This window comes from Eurosta solidaginis, chromosome 1 (assembly GCF_040869045.1).
Source record: "Eurosta solidaginis isolate ZX-2024a chromosome 1, ASM4086904v1, whole genome shotgun sequence".
NCBI lineage: Eukaryota > Metazoa > Arthropoda > Insecta > Diptera > Tephritidae > Eurosta > Eurosta solidaginis.
The window spans coordinates 368,349,896-368,368,177 of record NC_090319.1 but is presented as its reverse complement, the minus strand read 5'-3'; positions in this window follow the sequence as shown (position 1 = coordinate 368,368,177).

The window sequence follows — 18,282 nt, the reverse complement described above, 5'->3', positions numbered from 1 at the left end:
TCTGGTAACACTACGGACTCAGTCAGTCTATGTGAGGTCCTCATGAACCGGCCAGTTCAACCTAACCTAACAACCAGAAAAGAACCGATGATCTACTAAATAGGTCTAGGAAGGAAATATACAGCATCACGGTCACTATTACAGGGCACTAGCCGTTTGGCCCGCACGCGAGTAGAATGGGTATCCCCTACAATGAGAGGTGTAGGATCTGTAGACAGGAGGGTGCCGAGGGATCGGTTACTCACTTCCTCTGCGAGTGCCCAGCCCTCGCGAATTTTCGGTCCCGAACTCTAGGCAACTATGTGTTTCCGGACTTAAGGGCGGTGTCAAACTGTCGCATCAAGGACATGAGTAGATTTATTGTTTTAACCAAGTGGTTTGAGTAAAACAATACGCAGGGTGCATCAGCCAAAATATAATTGGTTCCAGGAGAAAGTTCATCAAAATGGCGACTAGAGTGCTTTTTGGACCCGGCTCCATAGCCGGGCAGCACAGCAACCAACCAATCAAACAAATAATCTGATAGTTTGGAGTGACAAATTTATTCACACAAATCTTCGAAACAGAATAAATAGAGCAATAGCAATTTAAACGTTTTCTGATATTTGGATACCAGGTTTTTCACACCGCTCATGTGTTGTAAGTGATCTAGGCGTTCTTTTTGATCCAAAACTGACTTTTAATACGCATATCTCATCAATGGTAAGCAAAGCAACGGGTATACTCGGTTTCGTGAAGCGATGGGCTAAGGAGTTTAATTATCCGTATCTGACTAAGTCCCTCTACACATCGTTGGTATGACCAATCTTAGAGTATTGTTCGTGTGTCTGGTGCACAGGGTATCAAAACTTTATAAAGCGTATTGAGTCGGTACAGAAGCAATTCATTATATTTGCACTACGTGGCCTTAATTGGGATTCAAGTGTGCATTTGCCATCATATAGAAATAGGCTTCTCCTTATTAATCTGCCAACTTTAGAAAATCGAAGAACTTTACTCTGCGTATGTTCATCCACAACCTCTTTATGGGCGAGATTGACTCCTCTGATCTTGTTAGTCGACTAAATTTTGCTGTTCCCGGTAGAACGTCCAGGCACTTCATGCCTTTTCATTTACCACTTTGCCGGGAAAATTTTGCCAAAAATAATCCACTGCGTAACTGGTGTTCGCACTGCAACAACTTGTATAGCTGTATCAGCTTTCCGCGTTGCATAATTCAATACTCCCACGTCTGGCCTGATATTTTTTACTTTATGTATGGTTGAATTTAATATATACATTTCCTAGTAGTCGACCGCATTGTGTCTGTGTCGACTTTAATCCAAATAAAATAAATAAAAAATAAAATAAAACATAAGGGTGAGCCCAAAACAGCTATCTTTTTGTTTTCAATAACAAAGCGCGGTATCCATATTGCAAGAAATGAAAAATTGCATACAAAAAATTTCTAAGAAATACTTACAAAAAATGTCGTTTATCAAGTAGCATCCACCTCTCAAGTAAACTAATATGCTTTCTGCTACCTTTTACTAAAGATTTTTAAGCAAACGTGCACAGGGGAGCTCTGATTTTACCAAGACATTTATGTGCGTCTAAAAGCCTCGTTCCATAAACAATTTTTCATATAGATGAGTTTAACACAAGCTTATGAAAGCCCCTACACATAAGCAGTTTTTCATATAGATTAATTTAACACAACCTAATCCATTATGAGTAGTTTGCACGTATTTTTATGGAAAACGGCAGATCGAGTAGCACTAGCGCCATATGACATGATAAAGTAGCCATCTTTCAACTTTTGCTGCAAGCAAAGCATAAGAAGAAGAATTTGACATTTGATTTGGCTAAGGGTGCATTGCAAGTGGAATTATTTTCCCCCCTTATTGGTTTCTTTCTAAAAGGTTTCGCAATTAAAAACTGCAAATAACAAATTAATATGACACAAAATAGGTTAGCAAGTATTTTTGTTGTATAGGGAGAATGTTTATATCAATGCTTCGCGAAATTTTGTATGTGAATGGGCAAGGCGAAATAAACTTCAATTGCCAAGCCTGAAGTTCCTTTATATTTACAAACGCAACATTTTGGTTGATTGTGGCGATGTTACTGGAATGCATGAGATCGCGTAGAACGCATCTATATGAAAAAACTTCATTATGGCTAGATCTAAAGCCGAGTTAAAGTTGACATATTCATAACGCCATAGTCATAACCATATTTATACCTATCCGTGTCGAATTGGCATAAGTTATTGGTGTCTTAACCTAAAAATAGTGAAGATTTCATAAAAATGAAGAAAACGCAAAAAATTACAATCATATACACCAAACAATAAGTGTCTTAGTCAAAACGTATCCAAAACAATAAATAAAATCTACAAAAAGTTAATAAATTCTCCAACTCAAATATTTTTAGGTTATGGATATGGCGAAAAACCAAAAACCAATTTGTTGGCTATGATATGGTTATTAGACTGGGTCGATTTATTAACCGATATCGCGCCATCGATTTTTCGATATGCTTTGGGCTCAGGAAAAAAGTTGCACTACGCATACCCAAAGAAATAATTTTCGAGCCTGCGAAAAAAATGGCGAAAGGGTAAATTTTTCGACCAAAACACTCCCCAAAACCCAAAAAAAATATATTTTTTTTAACTGTTGTAAAAACGTTAGCGATAATAGTTTTTAAAAAAGTTTACCCTTTCGTCATTTTTTTTTTCGCAGGGTCGAAAACTATTTTTTTTGGGTATGCGTAGTGGAACTTTTTTCCCTGAGCCCTTTATACATATGTCATTGAAATAAATATGTAATTCCATGCTAATAAAAAAAAGTACAAACAAAGTAAGTGTTAGCACTTTATGAGCATTCTTCTTAATATTAGCCACGGCAAGTCTATGACACACACCCTAATATACACAATGTACGTTATACACATTGTATACTTTCGTTTATGATTATTGATATGCAAATACATGCGATCAAATTTCACAAATGCATTTGTAAAGCTGTAAGTGTTTCATTGGAAAATATATATTTTTTATTTTCATTGCAAATTATTATTATTACATACTAGTATAAAATAATTTTATGTACAAGAGTATGTATTACTTTAAGATACATTGTTAAAAAAAAAATACATTTTCATAACTAATACGTATTGCTTAAAAGGGCAAACATTAACGCTTTTTCCCATAAGAAGAAGACATAACAAATCATTAAATTAAAGAGGAACATATCATGACATCAAACAAGCAGCATCAAAAAATTTGGAAAAAAAATTTCAATTAGAAAAATATTTTCTAAGCGTGGTTTTCTGCAGTGGTTAGACGAGAATTCCGAGTGTATTTGTCATGAAAAGCTTTTCGGTGAAAATTCATTTGCCTTTCAGATATCGTTCGGAGTAGGGGCATTCAATACAGGGGGATGCGTGTGCATATCAACTAATAGGGAGCTTATTGCCACATTTGTTTATGTATAACGGATTGACGGACTCCGATCAAATTTTAAATGGAATTGCATCGTAGATTCTTGGACCATTTTGAGGACTATTTCGGGACTGTTTCGTGAACATTTCAAAATGACTTCTGGAGCATATCAGGATTATTTAACGGATCAGTTTGAAACTATTTCGTTAGAATTTCAGAATGTATTCGGGGTTGTTTTAGGTAACATTGCGGAGCACCTTCTGGATCATTTCGGTATTATTTTAGGTATTATTAAAGAAAACTTCAGAATTAATTATGTTTTTTCTTATTGAGGGAGCTTGTGGTAAGGGCCACAATGATTCGTGATGACACGTGTAAATGTTCTCACTGTTGATGTTTTACCTTGAAAGGGAGGCTCACTCCTTTCTTTTGTAAACATGGCCATTAGGATCTTGAGACCTCGAAATCAAACCGGTTGGTAAACAGCAAGTCCGTTGACCTAATCTCATATTCCTCGATTTTCCTCAAGAGATAACCCAGCGGTGGTCGTACGGAGCTGTGCGCCTCGCTTTTGACAGTTTCGGAACCGTTCATCATCTGCAAATTCATCCCCTTCAGTAGCGCTGTACCCAGGAACCCAGCAACAGACATTGAGATTCGTTATAGGCACCAGCGTTGTTAAACACGTTCGCACGATATCCGACTTTATCACTTCAAATTCTAATGCCTTTAAGGCAGCCTTGCTTGTCGCCAGAGGTCGTTACATTGCTGTCTGGGATTGTACTATCTTGGGGCAGTCTGGCTAGTATCTCTGTGGCATAGACCTACAGCTGAAAGACACTACATTCCAACTGCAGTTCCCATTTCTTTGTACGAGCCGTCGATGTAGATTGTAATGCTCCTACCACTAGGCCTAGATCTAGGCCTTTCTCCTAATTCTCCCGTGAAGAATATCTTATGTTCTGCACCTGGAAGATAAAAACCGCCGTGATATGATCGGTGTCGGACGTTACTTCAGTTATGGTTCCGCTTTATAGTCCCCACGTTATGCCATTTAATATCGTCAGCTGCCCGTATTTGGTTCATTTCCACAGGAAGCCGGTTACTTCTCTTGGAGCGGAAACATTTTTAAAACTGAATACTTTGTTGGAATCGATTACTTTAATGGCACCGAAAATGTAACTTTTTTCAAAAACTTCATGACTCATGAAGGAATTGGTGTTGAGGGTCTTTGGTGTCTCAAAGATTTTTCCGTAAAAACCTTGTCGTTACTACGAATTCTATGAAACAAAAAACATACTTAAAGTGAGTTCCCTTTACAACAAGGCAAACGGAAATCATAAATCTGACGGTTTTTAAAATCACCCGAGCTAACGCTCATACATAAGCCCATGCATTAAGGTCTACCTATGTATTATATATGTTTCCGAATGAGAAAGGAAATTCTTATAAATGTGCATTTTCTTGGTGTAATGTTAGGGCAACTGTGCTGGCACTCACAGCCATTCTTCATACACTTTGTACTGGACATATATACATACATATGTGCATTTAACATATACCTCTATACAACCGCAATGTCTAGCCATGTACGAGCGTGCTTTCACTACTTTCGAGATTTCGTTAAACAAAAATGTTAAAGCTTCATAATTTAGAGTATGGTTTCAAATACATACACACATACATTGATAAAACAAAAGAGCGAAGCATAGAATGACACAAATGCTTGCCAGCAGCGCATACGCACACAACACCACAAGGCTTTGCAAGCAAAACGTAAAAACGAATCCTTGGTATTTAAGTGCGCGTGGCTGCCGGTTCTGCAGGATTTAACCTATTTTTGCAGCGTATTTATATTATTTTTTCTGCTTTTCTATTTTCTTTATAGCTAAAATTCCTTGCAAAGCTCAAAACAACGCAGCTTAGAATGCACGCTCATAAAATACAAATCCCTCCCCTACCTCGCTTCTAAAGAGAATTCCACCAAGTAAAAATGCAAGCTCAGCATTATTATTTTTTACTTTCCTTCAAACTGAATTGCAAATTTTACGCCACACATGCGGCTACGCAACGCTAGAAAATTTAAGTATGCGGTTGCTGGTGTACGTGGCGTATGAGCAACTTGAACAAATTTTAGCAAGCCAGTTTAATACCAGCAATATGCATATTGGTGAAAGCATGGCGTGTAAATTTAAACCGCTTATAGTGAACCATGGAATCAAGATGGAATTTTAAATTAAGTTGCAAAAATTGAATTACAAGTATTTGGATAAGGAAATTATAAGTAAACTAAAAAGAGACATAAAATTTCGTTGAACTCGTTCTATGTTGCCAGCGCAGTTTATAGCTTCTCCAACCAAGTTGTCAACCTCACCAAAAGTAGCGGGTTCTATTTCATTAGCAGGCAAGGTTCTGGCGACCCCAAGTTCCTCATGGAACTACGGGGTGAGTGACGCGATGGCCTGGAAAGTTCAATGCAGTCATTAAATCGTTCCCAAGATGGTCGGGCGTGCCGGATAACAATCCTCAAAACATTCGGGGGTTCTTTATGGCTATAACAACAACAACATTCGAATCATAATATTGTTCAAAGTCTAATAAACTCAAAATTGTAACATAATCGTAAGACATCCACCAAATGACCAATTACAAAATCCCAGAATAAGCCTGAAAACAATTTCGAGCTGTCCCAAAATAGGACCGTTACGATTCCTAAAACAATCTCGAACTAGTTCTTAAACTATTCCGAGAGTCATTCCGAAGTTAATTTAAAATAATAATGGTTTTAAAATTATCCCACCGCAAGCTCCACAGCCATCTTTAAATTTTAGCTAATTATCCTGAAATTGCCCCTTAGTCACTTCAAATTGATCCTTAAAACAATCCCGAAATTATCTTTAAATACTCCCAACAATCTTTAAAACAAAATTGTCACGAAACAATCACGAAATGGTCTAGTAATTAAAAGAAATCAGAAAAAGTTCCGACATTATGCACATTCCCGAAACGGTTCAGAAATAGTCCTGAAATGTTCGTGAAAACAATCCGGAAGTAGTCTCGAAAAATGCAGTAATTTGCCAGGATAGGTTTGTACGGTATAGAAATGGTCGCTAGTAGTCTCAAAATTATTTAGAAACCAATTCCAAATAGTCCGCAAAATATCCAGAACACAATCCCAAAACCGATATAGTGCCTACATAATTCTAATAAGGTGCCGAAACCATCCCAAAATAGTCAAGAAACAACCGCTAAGCTTTTTCTTAGCTCTATTCTCTTACCGTAATCCATGTGAGGAATTGAACGTACCATATATATTATGTCGTAGATTCACTAAGTCTGAAGCCTCACTGATACACTGAAAGAAATGGTGCTAGTAAAATCCACAAATCGGTTACTTAACGTAGATTCGGTGAAATTAATCGAATTATGGTTAATTCGACCGAAATCTTTGTCAAGCGAACAAATTAGTTTAGTCATTTCCACAGAAGAGAAATTATCGCTCCTAAGTTAACAAAATTCTGTAAAATTGACAGATTCCTAATCAATCTAACTGATTTTTTTGTTAACACAGCTGATCTCACTGGTCATTTCAACAGTGATCAACAGTCAATACATGAGCATATTTCAAAGAGAATTTTACGCTCACTGCGCTCTCTACTTTGTACTTATGTATGCTGTGTACTATATGTATGCACTTATTTACGTATGTATTTGGCGGCCGTCGTGGTGTGATGGTAGCGCGCTCCGCCTACCACACCGAAGAACCTGGGCTCACACCCTGGGCAAAGCAACATAAAAATTTTAGAAATAAGGTTTTTCAATTAGAAGAAAATTTTTTAAGCGGGGTCGGCACTTGGCACTGTTCGGCAAGCACTCCGAGTGTATTTCTGCCATGAAAACATCTCTGTGAAAACTCATCTGCCTTGCAAATTTCGCAACATAAGTACTTTCGTACAAAGCTGTCGCAACAACTTTTTTTTGTTCATTTGACTACTAAAACGGTCAATTACGAATCAACGATTTGTGCAGTTGATTCAACATCTTGTTGCGATGGATAAAAATTTACAGAAATTTCGGTCGGATTGACCTGTATTTCGGTTGATTTTACCAGTCTACCAGGCGGAGCACGCTACCATCACACCACGACGGCCGCCATATACATACGTAAATAAGTGCATACATATATTACACAGCATACATACATAAGTACAAAGTAGAGAGCGTAGTGAGCGTAAAATTTTCTTTGAAATTTGGTCATGTATTGACTGTTGATCGCTGATGAAATTACCAGTGAGATCAGTTGTGTTAACAAAAAAATCAGATAGATTGATTAGGAATCTGCCAATTTTACAGAATTTTGTTAACTTAAGAGCGACAATTTCTCTTCTGTTGAAATGACTAAACTAATTTTTTCGCTTGACAAAGAACTCGGTCGAATTAACCATAATTCGATCAATTTCACCGAATCTCCGTTAAGTCTAGAACAACAGAGCCGATTTGTTTATTTTACTAGCACCATTTCCTTCAGTGTAAGGATATACTCACCGCTAACTTCTATTGCATGCATTTATGTTCGAATATAAAGGCGTAGTTTTTAGTTGGTATGAATTTCATTAAAGGCGGTATTAGAATCTTGGCAGATCCCTATAAACACAAAAAGTGTCCGCTGTCAATCACTCGTCCTATAAATCAAGTTTTTTTATAAGGTTAATTCTTTTGTGATTGACTACGTAATTGATAACCGATAGCGTATGAAACCCGATTGTTGGCGTTTATGGTTTATCGTGGTATTGCCGTACGCTAACTATCGTATCAGCGGTTAAATTTTCTACGCTAGCTATAGTTGATAAATTGTTGCTCGATACGTTGGGAGCTATTTAAATAAAAATAAATATAAAATTACTACAAAATCCAAAAGAATCCAACAAAAGCCTCATTCGCAACACTCTGTTGCAACCCCCTGGCAAGACCTTAGAGTGGCACAAACCTTCAAATTATTGGGATGGATAACTTATTTTTACGGGCGCGCAAACTGCCTTCTACTTCTGTTAAGACATACTCTGAAATCTATATTTTTTGTTAAACTTTTTTTTTTACATTTAGTATGTCAAGTGCTTACAGTGTAGAATTCATTTCAAGAAGATTGGAAGCATATCTCAATTTTCTTCATTCTATGGCCTCTATGCGAGTTTCGTCAATTTGGTCATTTCAGCTTATATGTATAAAAGGGAACAGAGGTTGCAGAAAACATTTTATTATTACAGCTTTTAAAAACTTTTACCACTTTTACATACAAGAAAATTGAATTGTTAGTATTTACGTTTTGTTTTATATATCTGCTTCGTAGAGATTCACAAAAATGTGTAAACAAAAATTTGCTGTCATTCACAATAGTACATCTATCGGGCGTGTGGAAATCGCAATATGAAACCTCATTTTTTACGATACGCTAGCAAGCGTTTATCGTTTATCGTATGAAAATTCATAATAGGGGTTTAAAATGATTCACACACTTTTTACTCTGAATTTAATTACTCTGTTAATAACTTAAATTTTAGTATAAGTAAAGTTATTTTAAGTTAAAAAATGTTTAGTTAATTATTTGACCTTCACCCTTTATAATATAAACTATTTGTGATTAAAAATTATTTTCTTATTTTTAGTTCGATCAACTACAAAAGAGTGGGTTTTTAGTTTCTTCTAATAATTATTTATTTTTCATTTTTTAATTCTTGGTCAAGCGGAAATTTTCTAAATGGCCACTACACCAAATTTTGGAGTCCTAAAGTCAGGTGGCCTTATGACCACTTTACGTTGCCAATTGACCTTATGACCTAAATGACCTTACGTCCGTTGACTTTATGTCACACCACCATCAAATTACTGCCTCTGCCTTTTTACTGCATCGGACAATTTTAAGTGGTCATAAGTACAACTGACCTTATATCCGTTGACCTTATGTCACTCCGCATTAATTTATTGCATTTTCATTGATCCTTTATACATGCGTAAAGTTTCGACTGACCTTAATGCCATTGGAAGTATTTATGAGGTCAATTTACCTTATGTCCGTTGAACTTATGTCACCTCTCCATCAAATTATTTTATGCATGCTCAAAGTTAAAATTGATTTTAAGTGGTCATATGGTCAATTGATCTTGTATCCGTTGACTTAATATAACACCACCATTTAATTATTGTCATCGGTCTTTAATAAATGTACAAAAGTTTGAATTTAATCTTTCCGTTTGAAGTGTTACAAAATCGTGTCCAGATGAGTCGGTTACATACAAACATACAGGTAAAGCTAATATAAGGGTGTTAAAAAAGAACGTCTTATAAGAATGTCTTACTTAAGAATTACTTTACTTGGCCTATCAGCCTTAAAATAGGAAGTATCTATTCGTCCGAAAAAAAAATTTCTCCTGTCCACAATTAATCATAAAGAAGAAAAGCAGCAAAAAAAAAAAAAAAAACAATTAAAAAACAGAAACAAATCGGAATTTTGCATTGAATTTTTCGGACGAATAGGGACAGCTTTATAAATAAGGTTATCTCCTCAGATGACTCATATATCTGACGGCATCCGTATTGAAAGTAAGGTGGTATATGAGGAATATTGCATACAACTCAATTATTTATAAATTCCAAACCCCAAATTCTAATATTTTTGAACAAATGAAACGCTCTTATATATATAAGTAAGATACAAAATTTTTGGCAGGTATATGTGTACATAATAGGTCGGGTCGATTTGTGGGGAGGCAAAAAAAATCGCCCATTGCTCTGTGAAAACCATATTCTAGGGATCAAAATAAGAAACTTTGCCGAAGGAACCATACCTCTAAAACGAATTCTGATGTCCCCCAATTTGGGTCGAACTTTTGGGTAGGGGCAAATTTTGAAAAATCCCACTTTGACCCATTTAGAGTGCCCCAATCGAGTCCAAATGTATGACCGACCCCCAATAACTTTGGAGGCCCGACCCACCGATGCCAGTGGTACAGCCCCTGGCACCCCCCTGGGGGTTCGCCATACAAACATATCAAAAAATTGCCGGTTTTGCACTTTACATGAAAAAATCAGTTAAATGGCTATGCTTTTTCTTTATTTTTATAATGAGCGATTTTTAAATCGACCCGCCTTAATGCACATTGATTACCCACTGAAATATTAAAATTTCTCTTCTCAATCAATTTCTTATTAAGGAAAAAGTTTAGTTTATCAAGTTACTATACCAACAGATTGCATGTCCATTTGGTTGAGATTTATTTTGTAAAATGCAAGAAATTTGTTTGGTTTTTATTTTATTTATGCAATATAATAATTAAAGTTGGTTGAGAGAGTTTAGTTGTCGAACGAAACGGCTCGAAAACGGTCTAGATCCCAAACGAAGCAATACAGCGCCGTGTCAGAGCTTCTTATAAGCTCGTTTCTTAGATCTTCTTGGAATTATAATCTCTCTACTATTTCAAAAACATTGTATCTCCACTTAAAAGTATTAAATATTTATTGGTAGGACAGCTTTCATTCAATCTTTAATTATCTTTGCATTGGAGTATTCAAGCAGCTTTAAACATGAAAATGCTTCACAACAAGTTTTTCAGGGTCAACCTTTTGCAATGATTTGAAATCACTCCGAGTCACTTCTGTTATAAACAGTTCCTAAGCGAGAATTCATCTATGCCATTCGAAGTGGGCACGGAAACTGCAGGCCACCATATTTGAGGAAATCCCGTCCTGAGACTGCCGCACCCAAATAAAGATTGATTTTTTAATAAAAGAAACTCAGTGTTCAACATTCTTGTATTATATGTTTACTTTATTGACATTAGGGAAAAATTACAAAATTTACACACGGCGATGATCTCACTTTTTCATCAGATAACTTTTTGGTTGCTGAGCTTTGAATTCGAGTTCACCTGCGTTCATACTGGTGTTAGGGCCACTCAGCCACTCACTCTCTACTGTTTGCTTCTTTGTTGCTATTTCTTTCATACTCCCTATAGTATTGTATATTGCTTGCAAATCCTCTTATTTGCCTTTTTGCTAAGTTCGTATCACTAAACTGTTGAATAAATAACTCCAATATTGAATAATGGAAAAATGGACTTTATTAAAGTACTTCACAATAACACTTATACTTTGCAATTAGCTGGCTTAATAACCAAACTGATAGCTTAAATGAAACTGACTTTCAAAATAATACTGCTATTGCTCGCTAGATATCGTCTTAATCGAAACTGATTGCCAACTCAATCAAACTGAATTTCAGCGCCTCTACAATTGCCGCTTTTATACTCTTTGATTTCAACTCTTCTAGGCGCTTCCAGAATCTACTAGTCCAGCAGCTCTCAAACTTCTCAGCTGTAACTACAATTGGAAAATTTTATAGTTTTTCTCATTGCATACTTATAGGAGTATCTCAGATATATGCATGTGTTTGTGCATTGACTCTCCGCTGCTCGTATACGTACATGGTACATATGAGTAGACGCAATTATTGTTTCGTTTATGTAGATACATAATGATTGATCTATGGATGTGAATTCACGTCACTGCTTAGCATCGGCTTAGAGACGATAGCATCGCTCAGTGCTGCTAACATTCGTTACAGTATATATATAATAAATGTTTTAAACCTAAATTGTATGGAATATTTTTAGGTACTGTAGTGCCGTGATCCTGTCAGGGACTTTGAAACAAATAGAGCCGGATATCCTGTTGCAAACTATTTATTTCTGTTAAAGGAAATTTTAATACATTACAAAGTTATATCAGATGTATTTTACTCACCGCATTTTGCGCCCTTCCTCAATTAGATTTCACGACACTAATGATTTCAGTGATGTGAAACCACAATAAGAAAGCGCGCAAAAGACGATAAGTTAATCGAAAGTGTACAAAATTTGATCGATTACAAATGGTGAATTTGAGATGGGCGTTTTGCCACAGGCACGTTCAACAGAACTTCATCAGTGAGATATCCTAGAAAAACAGCGATCAACTCAAAAAATCGCAGTGTTCAGAAAGCGCTAGCTATGAATTGCGCTTATCAACCCCTTCCATCCCGATTCGGTAGGTACACAAAGCCAGCGGAGCTTCAAATACAAACGCCACATTTTTTGTAGTAGTATGTGTGCATAAGGGGAATGTAAAAACAATGCCCTTTGCCTGATGTACAAGCTAAAATGGATTCCCCGCTTGCTCTGCTGGATCTCAGTACCTGCGCTCCCATGATGTATAGATGTACGCCGAATGAATTTCCGAAATGCTGAAACTATTGAGTGCATCTCAAATTTTCTAAGTTTGAAGATACTTATAACCTAAAAATTTAAAATTTTTGAGTCAACTGCAACACAAGTTGAATATTTTTTATTTAGCGAAGAGGTGACTATTTTCGATGACCAAAAAATGTGAGAAGTGGTTTCCCCGGCATGAGAGGACAATTAGAAATTTGGGTGTGTTGGTTACTTTTATAACAACGCTGCATAGTTTTATAACTATTTCTATAGCTGACTTTTATGATACAAATTTTTTTTTATATGCTACAGTCATTGATGCAATAAAATGCTAACCAAACCTGCAAGCGCACGTAAAAATGTCTACTCAAAGTTTATTATCAAAGGTTTTATGACCATTTTTGTATACGAAACATTTTTTGGTGGAAATTTTATGTATGCGGCATATTAGCTAAAAGTACGTGCTTAGAGCTGTGCTTAAAAGGAAATAACCGCTTGAGGCCACTGCATAACAGCAAGCTATATTTTTTAAACTCAGGGTTAGATTCAAGTATGGGGTTAATTTCATACAATTTTGACAATTTTTTTAATTAACTCGAGAGTTAAAAAGATAGCTTGCGGCGCGTAGTAATACTGGTTTCTGGTCTGTACCCCAACGCTACCAGCTGTATCATGCATGAAGCCCTCATAAGCTGGGCTCAGTATAAATCACTCAAGGACCAAGCTTGTGTACTTCACCACTGGCACGAAATTGCTAAACTAAATAATTGTCTATTAAAGACCAAGCAATAAGCCTTTCTAGCAGTGTCTACGTGTCATTTTCAAACTTTAGATTAACTGGCGGCTATATACTGAGCACAGAGGAGAATAGTTTATAGAACTCTTTATGCGTGCAAAAGAATTTGCGGGAAAAAATGAGTTAGGAGGCCACAACTCAACGCAAATATGTGTAGAGTGGTTATTGTACTTAGCCCACGGAGCAATGATGTCGGTATTATTATGTCATTGATTGATCTCTTAATAAAGAAAATATTTTCCCAGTCGCCTTTAAGATGCCCGACCCTGGAAAGAGCGTGGAAATGGGCACGGCTTGTTCTGTCCATACGACTCCAATTTAAAAACAAACAGGGACTTTATCGGTACGGGGTTTCATGGTTGACCGCACATTATCAACACCAACAGAGGAGGTCAGTATATACTGCTCGACCAATTTAGGTATCCCAAACTGAATGGGGTTTGCCATGGAAGCCATTTTCCTACTACCATGTAGTAGACATAATACTGTTACGAATGTTAGCAACACTAAGGGGTACTGCCATCTCTATGCCGATGCTAAGCAGTGACGTGAATGCACATCAATAATTTAATCATTTTGTCTACACCTATGTACGTACACACAGCGGAGAAGAGATACACAAACACATGCAAATATCTTATCTGAGATGCTCCTAAAGGTATGCAATTATAATTGTGGAAGTGTCGCTCACACATACAAGCGCATGGGGTATGAGAGAAGCTATAAAAATTATACATCTCTAGTTGTAGCTGAGAAATTTATAACTAACTAGTAAGTTCTGGAATTAGAAAAGCCTAGAAATATGCACAGAGGAAATCAGACAGTATAAAAAGGTGACAACAATAGAGGCGAGAATCAGTTTCATTTAAGCTAACAGTCAGTTTGGTTATTAAGCAAGCTAGTTGCAAACTATAAGTGTTATTGTGAAGTACTTTAATAAAGGCCATTTTTCCATTATTCAATATTGGAGTTATTTATTCAACAGTTTAGTGATTCGAACTTAGCAGAAGATTGCAAATAAGGGGAATTGCAGTAAATTCGTTACAATACTATATAATAGACTAGGTCGATTTATTAACCGATATCACGCCATCGATTTTTCGATAGGATTTGGGCTCAGGAAAAAAAAGTTCCACTAAGTACACCCAAAAAAAAAAAAATAATTTTCGAGCCTGCGAAATTTCATTTTTTTGACTTTTTTCGACTTTGATTTTTGAGATTTTTTCATGACCTACTAAAAACACTTTCATTTGATTGTAAAATTTTCATGTATACCCTGTCCGACCCAAAAATATCCGCTAAAAACGTTGGCGATAACAGTTTTTTGAAAAAAAAAAATATATATATTTTACATATGAAAATTTTTTTAGTAGGTTTTGAAAAAAACCTTAAAGTCGAAAAAGTCAAAAAAATTAATTTGGGCAGGCTCGAAAATTTTTTTTTTCTCGAAAAAACTTTTTTCCTGATCCCAAATCCTATCGAAAAATCGATGGCGCGATATCGGTTAACTTTCGTCCATATAAATCGACCCACCCTACTATATACATATTGAATAATTTTAGGTGCACCCTCTTTTAGACATTTTTCTTTGCATAAGTTTTACCAGTTTTACTTTAAATTCCAAAAATAATAAGTAACTATATTTGCCCATAATTCACCAGAGCAAAGTTGCCCTAAAATAATTTTTTTGCTCACACCTTAAAGTAGATTTAGATTTTGAATCAATTCTATCATTTACCATCAGCTTAAAATTTTTTGACGGAAACACATCTGTTACAGATCCTCGTAAAATTTAAGGGGCATTACTCACACACGTTCTGAAACTCAGAACATTTTAGCACACATTTTACAGCACATTTATCATTGCTCTTATGCTGGCTTCCTCTTTCAATGCACTACACACTCATGTGCCTCCTAAAAGTGTGCTAGGAAAAATTAGTATCTTGCATTTCCGGCTTTTCCAGCAGTAAATATGCCAACTTGTATGCATGAAGTGTATATAAAAATTTTAAATGTTACCAAAAAAGCGGAAAAAAAGCTAAGGGAAAAAATTAAAATGTTGTATGCAACATCGTTTGCACGTCGGTTTTGTGCAGTTGTTTGTGTCTGTGTGTGAGTGGACCAGTAGCACCAGCCGACAAACCACAAAACAGTCTGCCAGTTAGACATCTCCTGTTAATGTTTGATTGCTACTCGGTGAGTTTGTGGCTATAACGGCACACTAATTCATCGCATTCATCTATTTTAGGCTTACTGCAGTTGTCAACTTTACTTACTGCAAAAATTTTGCTTAAAAGTTGTGGCATTTTGAAGTCTACTTTTCAGCGTTGAACATCCTAAAGATATGTTGTTGATGTATATGTGGTAGGGTATAATTGTGGTATCATAAGTTGTGTTGGCGTTAGTATATGGATACGCGTAAACACAGAAGTTCTTACGTAACTAGGACAATGTGGAATACACAAATGTCTTCAACCTCAAGCTAAGTGTATATGCACACATGAACTGTGTAAGTGATATGAGCATACATATGAATGTGTATGCTTTGTACATGAATTATGTTGCATATGGGTCACACGTATACATAAATGAGTATCGTTACATACGATTGCAACTTCACACGTATACATAAATGAGTATCGTTACATACGATTGCAACTTTACATAGGCACGTGCAGCAGGGGCGTTTTTTTTTTAAGGCGAATAAACTAATCTGGGCATCAGGCATTTTGCGCAGCTAACCTCTTTATATATGCATATGTATATCAATGCAAGGGGCCTATACACTTTTGCTGCATTTCATCCTAAGAGTAGGTACATAAGTCAGAAGTGGAATTCACCAATTTTTAACAATGGGAATTTACGAGATTCGAAACAACGATTTTTTGCATGTAGTTACGACTCGGCTATTCAATCACCCATATTCTGCATTTCTACTACGTTCCCGTTCTACGCTCCGCTTTAGTCGAAGTTGGGTATTCTGCATTACGACGGAGTTGTAACGAGAAGAGGAAGAGCAAATGATTTTTCGAAATCAGCTGTTTGTACGGAATATGTGAACATTGGAATAAAATAAATTAAAGAAAATTTGTAAAAAACACTGAAAAACGTTTATATTTTATTCACCCCTATTCTGCATTTCGATTACGTTCCCGTTTTCCGCTCCGCTTTAATCGAAGTTTGGTATTCTGCATTACGACGGAATCGTAAAGAGAAGAGGAAGAGCAACTGATTTTTCGAAATCATCTGTTGGTACGGAATGTGTGAACATTGGAACTAAATAAATTAAAGCAAATTTGTAAAAAACACTGAAAAACGTTTATATTTTATTATCCACGCCATTTTGTACAAAAAAAAAAGCAATAGAATATATTGCCGCAGTGTTATATTTTTTTGAGTGAAGTGCTTTCATAATTGTAAGTGTGTTTTTGTCGTTCTTTTGGCCAATTCCCTGCCGTGGCCACCAAGTTTTGTAAAAACGGATTCCTGCACGAATATAGTTGACATTTTCTGAATTTTAAGGATGCTAATTTCATTGCACTGGCCTAAAATACTTTATAAAGGTTTATTTATTCCTTCCGCAAGGATTGTTTACGTTTTCGCTTCACCTTCCTCTACGCCGGCAGCTTGCTTTGGCATATAACTGGACCCAACGAACAGACACAAATTATAGCTGTCTATTATAATGGAATCAATAACCGCGGCATATTTGTAGAGTTGGAAAGCAACGCATACGAAAATGGCCAGACGAGAATGGAAAGGCAAATATTGCGACATTTGTGTAAATTGAACTTAAAAGTCGTAAAGTTTAAACACTTATTCTCTTATTTAGGTTCAAAAAAAACTCTCGACTTAACAAGGATGCTTTCAAGTATGTGTTAGATACTTTTGCGGGGCAAATACGTCCAAGGACTTCGACATCGACATGTTGTTTTTGACCTGGAAACATATAAAAAACAATCATCATCAAGCCTTCTACGTTTCTTAACAAGTTTTACTTACATTTTTGTTAAAATTCTGTTATAAATTAATAAAAAAATAAAAAGAAAATATTTTTCCGCCAACTAATTTGCAACTTAGAAAAACGGAACTACGATCGAAATGCAGAATACACAAAATCGAACGATTCGAAGTTGGATCGAAAGAGATTGGAACACAGAATACCAAAATTGCCAAATCGAAAAAATTCCAATCCAAGTCGAAATGCAGAATAAGGCTGATTATCAACGCCATTTTGTACAAAAAAAGCAATAGAATATATTGCCGCAGTGTTATATTTTTTGAGTAAAGTGCTTTGATAATTGTAAGTGTGTTTTTGTCGTTCTTTTGGCCAATTCCCTGCTGTGGCCACCAAGTTTTGTTAAAACGGATTCCAGCACGAATATAGTTGACATTTTCTGAATTTTATGGATGCTAATTTCATTGCACTGGCCTAAAATACTTTATAAAGATTTATTTATTCTTTCCGCAAGGATTGTTTACGTTTCCGATTCACCTTCCTCTACTCCTGCAGCTTGCTTTGGCATATAACTGGACCCAACGAACAGACCCAAATTATAGCTGTCTATTATAATGGAATCAATAGCCGTGGCATTATTTGTGGAGTTGGAAAGCAACGCATACGAAAATAGCCAGGCGAGAATGGAAAGGCAAATATTGTGATTGAGATTTGTGTAATCCATTTGAGATGAGTAACGAATTGAATTGTAAGAAATTGAACTTAAAAGTGGTAAAGTTTAATGACTTAGTTTCTTATTTAAGTTCAAAAAAAACTTTCGACTTAATAAGGATGCTTTCATATATGTGTTAGATACTTTTGC